Below are 9,442 nucleotides of genomic sequence, written 5' to 3' on the forward strand. Positions count from 1 at the left end.
CTGCTGTGGAATCGTTTTGTTTTAGTGTTGTAGCGTGGAACTGACATACAATACCACCATTCTGTCAACGTAAGCAGCCTTCCACGTGATTAAAAAAAGCATCATTTCGTCTCCCAGCAGAATAAAAAATTATTCACCGTGCAAAGGAGCTCTCCTGATCAACATAATTAATTAGTCAATCAATATGATATCAGTGATCTGCCATCAGGTGGGTGGAAACGAGGGCAAGAATGCCACGGGTATGATTCACAATTGGTACGATAGTAAGGCGGTTATTATTTTTCTTCTTATTTCTTTGTGACGAAATTATTTAACGAAATTGGAGAGATGGCCACCGAATAAAATCAGCTATTGTACCGAATTTTTACAGTAATACGTAGTACTCACCAGATATTTACAACCTCTCTGTGCTGGTATTTGTTTACCTAAAGAGAATTCGTTGGTGTCGAGGCATTTGACCAGCTTAAGATAGTTCGAAAGTGAGAAGGCATACAGTGACAGAATTAGAACATATTTTTATCATCACGTCATGAGCCAAAAATAAGTTTAATATTTTAGTCCTGTAATGCAGAACGTAACAGAATTAAGCTGATAAGAACACATTTTTTCACTAGACCACAAACTATTTAGAGGAAATATAGCCTATGCCCTACTGTAGTACAGGATTTTCACACTAAAAACGATACTTTAGCGATGTGAAAACTCATTTATGCTACAGTTCCTTTTGTCGTCAAAAGTAATTCCCATAAAAGGGAGGCATCTACAGCTCGTACAAGAAACTGAAGGTGTATGAACAACATCTTCCTCTCGGACTGAGTGATGTGGATTTTTTAAATAGGGGAAAGTCAACATTCAAGCCATATCTGCTTATCTCGAAGTGTTCCACAACCATTGGCAGGTGTGGTTATGAGGCTTTAGTTGACCAGAAGCCGTTGCTTCACCTCGCACGACCGCCAGGTGTAAAGAAAGGCTCCAGCTAGTCGACTCTTCACCGCAGCCTCCGGGACAAATCCTGGTGGTAGCCCTCACAGTGCCATCTGGATGGCTGAATAGAAACTAACAAGTTGGCCGGCTCAGCGGCGACAGAAGCGGAACCATGTGTTGCGTGTAGTCTCCAAATTTTACGTGGAAATTTGAGAAGATTTAATATGCCAAGTGTTTTTATTGGACGATTATTACCCCATGTAAATTGATCCGTTGACGGCTGGGCCGTCATGGTGATAGTCAGTCCGGCTTCTGAGCGTTTGGTATGGCTGGGGTGTGGATTCTGGGAAATTGGCATGTCTCTGCCGGCATGATCGACGTGCGTGCGGGCTTCTAGTACTTTCTCATATGAAATTACAATGAAATGAACACCCTTAGCTGCTTACAGGCGGTTACATACGTCACCGGGGACAGATGAAAATGTGTGCCCCGACCGGGACTCGAACCCGGGATCTCCTGCTTACATGGCAGACGCTCTATCTCACTGAGCCACCGAGGGCACAGACGATAGCGCGACTGCAGGGATTTATCTCTGGCACGCCTCCAGCGAAACCCACATTCTCAACGTATTGTCCCCCACTACATTCGAAGTGCCCCAGCGCATTATACTCATTACTCGCGGCGCGTTGCCGATTCCCGTAAGAGTCGCGCTATCCTCTGTGTCCTCAGTGGCTCAGTTGGATAGAGCGCCTGCCATGTAAGCACAACATCCCGGGTTCGAGTCCCGGTCGGGGCACACATATTCATCTGTCCCCATTGACGTATGTCAACGCCTGTAAGCAGCTAAGGGTGTTCATTTCATTGTAATTTCATTCTAACGAGCTGCTTGGTCACCGATGGTGTCTATTCTTTCGTACCTCTCCGAAAGAACAGATACCATCTTAGTAAATACTTTCTCATATGGCGGGCCGCGGCTCCGTCCTCCACAGTCGGCGGACAGCGAGTGCCTCACAATCGCGAGTGTATTAGATCGTAAGGCTTTTTTCGCTGGATATTTTCGTGTAAGGTGGAAGCATTCACACGGATGATGGTGCTTGTGTTCCCAAGCGAAAAGGTTAAAAGGCCTTGGATATATTTAACACTACAGTCTACATTTGTTGTTTTTCTTTTTAGATATTTAATTACTTGATGTGTAAATTGTATGTGCTGGATTCTCAGCATGGAGACCTGATATATGTTTTATTGTGAAGATGAATCGTTGTAGGGTGCATGCATGTATGGCGGGGGACGGCGACAGAGGCGGCTGGTGGTGGTAGAGTGTCAGTTAGCTGTAGGATAACATCCTCTGTAATAGTGTGTTTGTTGAATAGTATTCTTGTGTAAGGCATACAGTAATGCTACATTTCAGGATGTGTTACAAAGAATCAGTGTCTTCTTTGGTGCACATGGTGTTTGTTCGATCACCTTAAAGTTTAACACCATAGCGTGTTGGAGAGAAACTTGCAGGTTGAATGTATGTCAGACACTGGATGTGGTCGCTGTAAGACAATACACTCGAAAATAACTAAAGACACTATCTCACCTACCCACAGTCTGGTACAGGTGTATGAGGGTTGAATGCTACATTCCCATCAATTTTAACACCCTCTGTGAACTATCTCAATTGAGCTCTATGCAATAAAATCTGAGCCCTCTGGGGAAAGCAGCAGAATCACCAGCGACTGCTGTGTGAGGATGCCATAGATCGTTATTGTCAGTAACAAGTCGGCGCTGGAGCACCCACCTTGTGAATCTTTGTCCTCCAGAAACATACCTGACTGTGAACAACCACAACTGCAGACTTGGACATCAGAAGAAATGGAGGCAACTGTAGAACTGTTTCCTCCCAATTTCGAGTGATACTGTAGACTAGGGTGTACAGCAACATGGACGTATACTCACCCATGTGCAATCAGAAAAAGTGGGGGGCCGATGTGGAGGAAACTGGTGTTGGCGGGGGGGTGGGGGGGCAGAGAGTGGAAGCAGACGTTGGACAATCCAGCAGGGTAACAACGTTCCTCTCTAGCAGCTTGGCACAGACTGAGTCTTTTCCCCATCAATTAACAGGAGGACAAGGGCAGGGGAGGTAGGGGAAGGGAAGGGAGGGCTGGGGGTTAGCCAGTAGGGGGAAAAGAGGCTCATAACTGAACTGTCTGGGGAGCGGCAGAAAATAAAGTTATCCTTTTCCCAGAGAGCTGGGGGTGACAGAAAATAAAGTTAACATTTTCCCAGAGGACTGGGAGGAAGTAGGGGCACAAGAGGGTTGAGGGTTTCTTAGAAGCATAGATTACTGCCAGGAGGTCATAGGTTACCCCCAGGGCATCATGAAGCATCTAGCAGAACAATAGGTTAATTGGCCAGTTTAATTAATCAGCATATCGACATGATATCAAAAATGCCCCAAAACCCAATTTGTCCCACTACTGTAGATGAAAACATACAGCAAGTGTAAGAGGAATTCAGCTGGTGAAAGTAGACGAAAATCTAGTAATAGTGGGGACTTAAATGCGTTTGTAAGGGGAGAAGCAAAAAAAAGTTTATGGGAGAATGTGGACCAGATAGTATGAACAAGGGGGTAGAAATGATAATTGAGTTTTGCAGTAAATTTTATATGGTAATAGCGAGTGTCCAGGAATCACAAGAGGAGGAAGTATATGTGGAAAAGGCCCACACAGGAGCGGGAAGATTCCAGGGATTTACATCATGGTATGTTAGAGATTCCGAAATCACATATTGGTTTTTACGGCTACCGAGGAATAGATATAAACTCACATTACATTGAAGAAGAGTAGAATGAAGTTTATGATACTAGACAGAAAGAATCAATGTAGAATGAAGCGGTGTAATGAGACGCATTTGGACACTGAGATAAGGAATACTACAGTAAGCAGAGTAGTTGAAGAGAAGTGGACGTCTCTAAAAAGTGCAACCACAGGAGTTGGTAAGACAAACACAGGTATTTGGAAGGTAACCATGCTACGTAGGCGAGGTAATTCAATTGATCGACGAAAGAACGAAGTACAAATAGATTAAAGATTCAAAATGTTCAAATGTGTGTGAAATCTTGTGGGACTTAAGCGCTAAGGTCATCAGTCCCTAAGCTTACACACTACTTAACCTAAATTATCCTACGGACAAACACATACACCCATGCCCGAGGGAGGACTCGAACCTCCGCCGGGACCAGCCGCACAGTTCATGACTGCAGCGCCTAAGACCGCTCGGCTAATCGCGCACGGCAGATTAAAGAAAAAACAGGAATAAAACCATAAATACCTTAGGATTGAATTAAATAGTAAGTGCAGGAGCGAACAAGGCGAAATGGCTGCAAAAAAAAGTGAAGATACAGAAAAAGAAATGATCACTGGAAGGACTGACTCAGCGTATAGAAAACTTGAAATAACTATCTGTGAAATTTAAATCAAGGGCGGCAACATTAAGAACGTAAAGGGAATACCACTTCTAAAAGCAGAGGAGAGAGTGGATGGATGGAACAGTACAATGACGGCCTATATGAGAGGGAGGAATTGTCCAATGTGATACAAGAAGAAGCTGGATTCTATGTAGAATAGATAGGGATTCAGCATTAGAGTCACAATTTAAAAGGGCTTTGGAAGGCTTAAGATCAAATACGGCACAAAGGATAGTTAACACTCCATCGGAAATTCTAAATTAACTGGGGTGTAGAATGTGTCAGACTGGCGGCATAACATCAGACTTTGTGAAAAGTACCATCTACACTGTTCGAGGATACCAAGAGCAGCAAGTACGAGAACTACTACAGGATCATCTTAACAGCCCATGCATCATAGTTGCTGACAAGAATAACGACAGAAGAATGTAGAAGGAAACTGATGATCAGTTTAATGACGGTCAGGAAAGGTAAAGGCACCAGAGAAGCAGTCCCGGCATTGCGCTTGATAATGGAAGCAAGCCTGAAGAAAAATCAAGTCACCGTCATATGATTTATCGACCTTATCAAATATAGGCCTTAATTTGAGGAAGAAACTGTTGAGGACGAACATTATGGAAAAAGAATTGTTTGGTAGTGAATCATGTAGTGTGGTAAAACCGGAAAGATCGAAACATTTGAGATATTATACTACAGAAGAATGTTACAGATTAGGTGAACTGATAAGGTAAAGAATGAGAAAGTTCTCCGTAGAAACGGCGAGGAAAGGAATATAAAGAAAACACTGACAAGGAAAGGGATGAGATGTTAGGAGGTGTGTCAAGATATTAGGAATAGTTCCATTCTACCACAGGGAGCTGTATAGAGTAAAAACTACAGCGGACGATAGAGATTCAGATTGCATAGAACAAAGAATTTAGGGCTTAGGTTGCAGGTGCTACTTTGAGATGACGAGGTTGGCGCATGGAATATCTGCCGGACCACATCAAACCAGTCTGAAGACTGTGGACTGAAAAAAAATTAAAAGTTATGACTATTTTTTGTACATTCAGTTCTTAGCAAACGAATCCCCGCATTGTAAAATTGGAAGGTCAAATGAGTATCGTTAAGGAATACCAGAGCAATCCACAGTTCGTACGAAAAGGACACACAGAATTTTTAGCAGTAGCAGTGACTAAGCTGTAGGCGTGTGGTGGATGCTTGAGTCCTGAGAAGCAGTTTCATTCACCGCATCCACCTGGAGTGACCGCCTGAAAGCGCTGAAAGCAAGGCGCCACATTAACAGAGTCTTTGGTAGGCTTCCCTATATACGAGGGCTATTTGCAAAGTAAGGAACGATAGGCCGCGAAATGGAAACCACAGTGAAAATCAAAACTCTTTTATTTGCTACAGTTAGCTACAACTTCCAGCTACTTATCTCCATAGTCGCCGATCCGACTTAGACGTTTGTCGTAGCGTTGTACCAACTTTCCAATACCCTCGTTATAGAAGGCAGCCGCCAGTGCTTTACGCCAATTCTCTACGCTGGCCTACAGCTCGTTGTCTGTGCCAAAATGTTGACTTCATAGCCAGCGGTTCATGTGAGCAGAGATGAAACTCAGAGGGAGACATTTACGGGCTGTATTGTGGGTTATCAAACATTTCATATTGTTTAAGATGCACGAGCATCTTCAGTGACCCTGCAGAATGCGGCTGAGAATTGTCTTGAAGAAGAAACCGCAAGACAGTTATGTAAATTTGGTTGCATAGCTTCAGGCGAAATTTCTCATCAAGTCCTCGTTGGTTGGTTGGTTTGGGGAAGGAGACCAGACAGCGTGGTCATCGGTCTCATCGGATTAGGGAAAGATTGGGAAGGAAGTCGGCCGTGCCCTTTCAGAGGAACCATCCCGGCATTTGCCTGGAGCGATTTAGGGAAATCACGGAAAACCTAAATCAGGATGGCCGGACGCGGGATTGAACCGTCGTCCTCCCGAATGCGAATCAAGTCCTCGTACTTGGCGGGAGAGACTTTTGTTCTAGGTATCTTTATGTGTTCCCTGTGTGCTCAGAACTAAAAAGAACGACGTAGAGCGATCGACGGCCATACTAGAGACACTGCCAAACGCACCTGTGCAAAACTTCAACGGATTTTCACTGTGGTTTCCATTTCGCGACCGATCGTTCCTTACTTTCCGAATAACCTTCGTATATCACTTTTTGGTGAGGGCAGAAACTTTTTGTTAATGTCCGTATTGTAAATACAACAATAATTTCCTTCAGCTGCTGAAAATAAGCAACTGTTATCAAGAGAGATTCATCACAGTGTTCTCCACACTTCTTTTTTGTTTTAATTTTTTTTGTGTTTTGTTACGGCCCACCACTAGTTCCTCTCCTGGGAAAAACTCTTCACTTGAGAGACATACTTGGACCAAATATCCTTAGTTATTTTTTGTTATATTCTAATAGCTGCCTTTTCTTACATTTTTTAGCTCAAAAGCTTTGAGTCCCACGAAAGTTATTCATTGATGTAAAGCACGATGTAGTAACACGTGTCATATCATTCTGTCCCTTATTCTTGTGAATTGACGTGAGCCCAGATGAAGAGTCACTTCTGGGAAGGATTGAGTTATGAATTAGTGGAGTTCGTGCTGTCCATTGCTAGCTCAGGAAAAGACTATCATAAAGTCAAATATTTTACTAAATTTCGTGCTACTACACTTGCAGTGCGGAGCCACGCCTCATTTCGTGGGTGGCGTATTTATTGCGTGGTGTAATGCCTTAGCCAGCTACGGGTCTGGAAATCAGCCTTGACGTCTGCGCACAAGAAAGCCTCAGCGGTCCGAAAGTCTGTCGAATTCTTGAAGGAGATGTCGTCAACCTCCAGGAGGAGTTCTCACCACTCCGAGCGAATGTGCTTGGCTCCAGGATGTCCGCACCAGCATTGAAGGATGGCCGGCTGAACCGCCCCTGTGACGATCTGCTGCCCCTAGGCAAGAATCTAACCGCTGCTGGAGAAGCCTGGCGGCTGCCCGAAAGTAGAAAGCTGCCAAGTCCTGCTTCATGCTGCCTATGGCGTTTTCGGTTGCTGAGGCTGAGCTGCTATTTTCAACAATAATTCTCAAAAAATAGTGACGGTGCTACACAGTTCTTTTGACATGTTGCTCTCCTCGTCGATTCTGTGCAGAACCTCCTCATTTATTACCTTATCAGTCCACCCAGTTTTCAACAGTCTTCAATAGCACGATATTTCAAAAACATCGATCCTCTCCTTCTGCGGTTTTCCAAGAGTCCACGATACACTCCTGTACAATGCTGTGCTCCAAATGTACATTCTCAGAAATTTCTTCCTTGAAGTAAGGCCGACGTTCGGCACTATTGCATTTATTTTGGCCGTCAAGGGTCCCTTTATCTGAGGTAGTCCGTTTCTATGATCTCTGCTGCGTCCAGTATGTGTTATTTTGTCTCCAAAGTATCAGAATTGTTTCACTGCGTCTACCTCATAGTCTCCAATTTTGATGTTAAGATATCATGAGTCTCGTTTCTGCTACTCGTCAGTCCTTCCGTCTTTCTTCGGTTCGCTGGCAATCCATGGTGCGTGCTCATTAGACGGTCCATTGCATTCAGCAGGTCCGGCAATTCTTCGGACTGAGTTCAGCAATGTTACAGCGAATTTTATCACTGATACCCTTTGATACTGAAATATATCCCGTCTCACGACACTCTCGTTTGTCCCCATCATTTGCATCATCGCTATGTAGATTGAACAGTACGGTTGGCAGGCTACAGCTTGGCGTCAAACCCTTTTTATTCCAAGTGTTTCATTCTTGGTTTTCTGTTCTTGTATTTTCCTCTTGGTTCTTGTACAGATTGCTTTCCACACGCTTTTTCCTGTACGTTACATCTATTTTTCTAAAACTATCGGAAGTACTGGACAACTTTACACTCCTCAACGTATTTTATACGCCGACGCTCGTCTAGAAATCGTAAACTTGACACGCGAATAGAATTCGGGTGGGTATTCCATATTAACTAGCTAGACATTGAAATTAGTTAGTTTTCTGTTGAATTGATCATTTGCATGATAAATCCCCAAATGACATTCAGTAGTTCCTACCCATCATCTTTTACACAGTGCAGCAATAGAAATTATTCTATAAAATAGAAGCAGTTGTCAAAGAGAAACTTTATTAATTTGTTTTCAAATTTTACTTTGATATGTATCAGATATTTTATATCACTAGGTAAAATATCAAACAATTTTCGCGCAGATCTGTGCACCCCTTTTTTTGGTGCTAAAGACGACCTTGATGTGAAGTAGAGAATGCTATTTTCCCTGCTGAAATGGTAATTATGCACATCTCTGTTCCTTCTGAATCGGAGTGGGTTAGTTACAACAAACTTTAGCAGGGAATAAATATACTGTGAAGAAGTAGTCATAATGCCCAACTCCTTAAAGAGATGTCTATAAGATGATTATGGGTGTGCACCACATATTACTCTATTACTCTTACAGCACGTTTTTGAGCAATGAAGACTTTCTTTCTTAAAGATGAGTTACCCAAGAACATAAGTCTGTATGACATCATTCAATGAAAATATGTAAAATATTTCAGCCTTCTGATATGTCTCTCCCCAAGACTTGCAGTGTTTCTAAATGCAAATGTGGCTAAACTAAATAATTTTAGGAGTTACATTTTTTCCATTTTAAATATTCATCATTATGAACACCTAAGAACTTTGAATTTTCAACCCTACTTATTACTTCCTCACCGTATGTTACACCCATCTTTGGTGTAGTACCCTTAGGTGTGCGGAACTGAATATGTTATGTCTTTTTAAAACCGAGAGTGAGACCATTCGTTGAAAACCAGTCAATCATACCTTCTAGAACATTGTTTATTATTTCTTCCATATGCCATTTATCTTCATTTTATACTGGAGAATACTTTGATTGACACTTTCAGATGCTTTAGAGAGGTTGCAGAAAATACCCGCCGACTCCTTTCTTTTATTCAAAAAAGGTTCAAATGGCTCTGAGCACTATGCGACTTAACTTCTGTGGTCATCAGTCGCCCAGAACTTAGAACT

At 42.8% G+C, this 9,442-nt stretch overlaps 2 non-coding genes across 2 annotated transcripts; both read right to left on the minus strand.

Moving 5' to 3' along the window:
* Nucleotides 1-453: 453 nt before the first annotated feature.
* Nucleotides 454-639, minus strand: LOC126096716 (U2 spliceosomal RNA). The gene has a single exon (XR_007522062.1). It is a non-coding gene; the product is annotated as a U2 spliceosomal RNA (small nuclear RNA).
* A 770-nt stretch (nt 640-1,409) lies between these two features.
* Nucleotides 1,410-1,484, minus strand: Trnat-ugu (transfer RNA threonine (anticodon UGU)). Its single transcript has one exon. It is a non-coding gene; the product is annotated as a tRNA-Thr (tRNA).
* Nucleotides 1,485-9,442: the final 7,958 nt, after the last annotated feature.

This window comes from Schistocerca cancellata, chromosome 1 (genome assembly GCF_023864275.1).
Source record: "Schistocerca cancellata isolate TAMUIC-IGC-003103 chromosome 1, iqSchCanc2.1, whole genome shotgun sequence".
Lineage (NCBI taxonomy): Eukaryota > Metazoa > Arthropoda > Insecta > Orthoptera > Acrididae > Schistocerca > Schistocerca cancellata.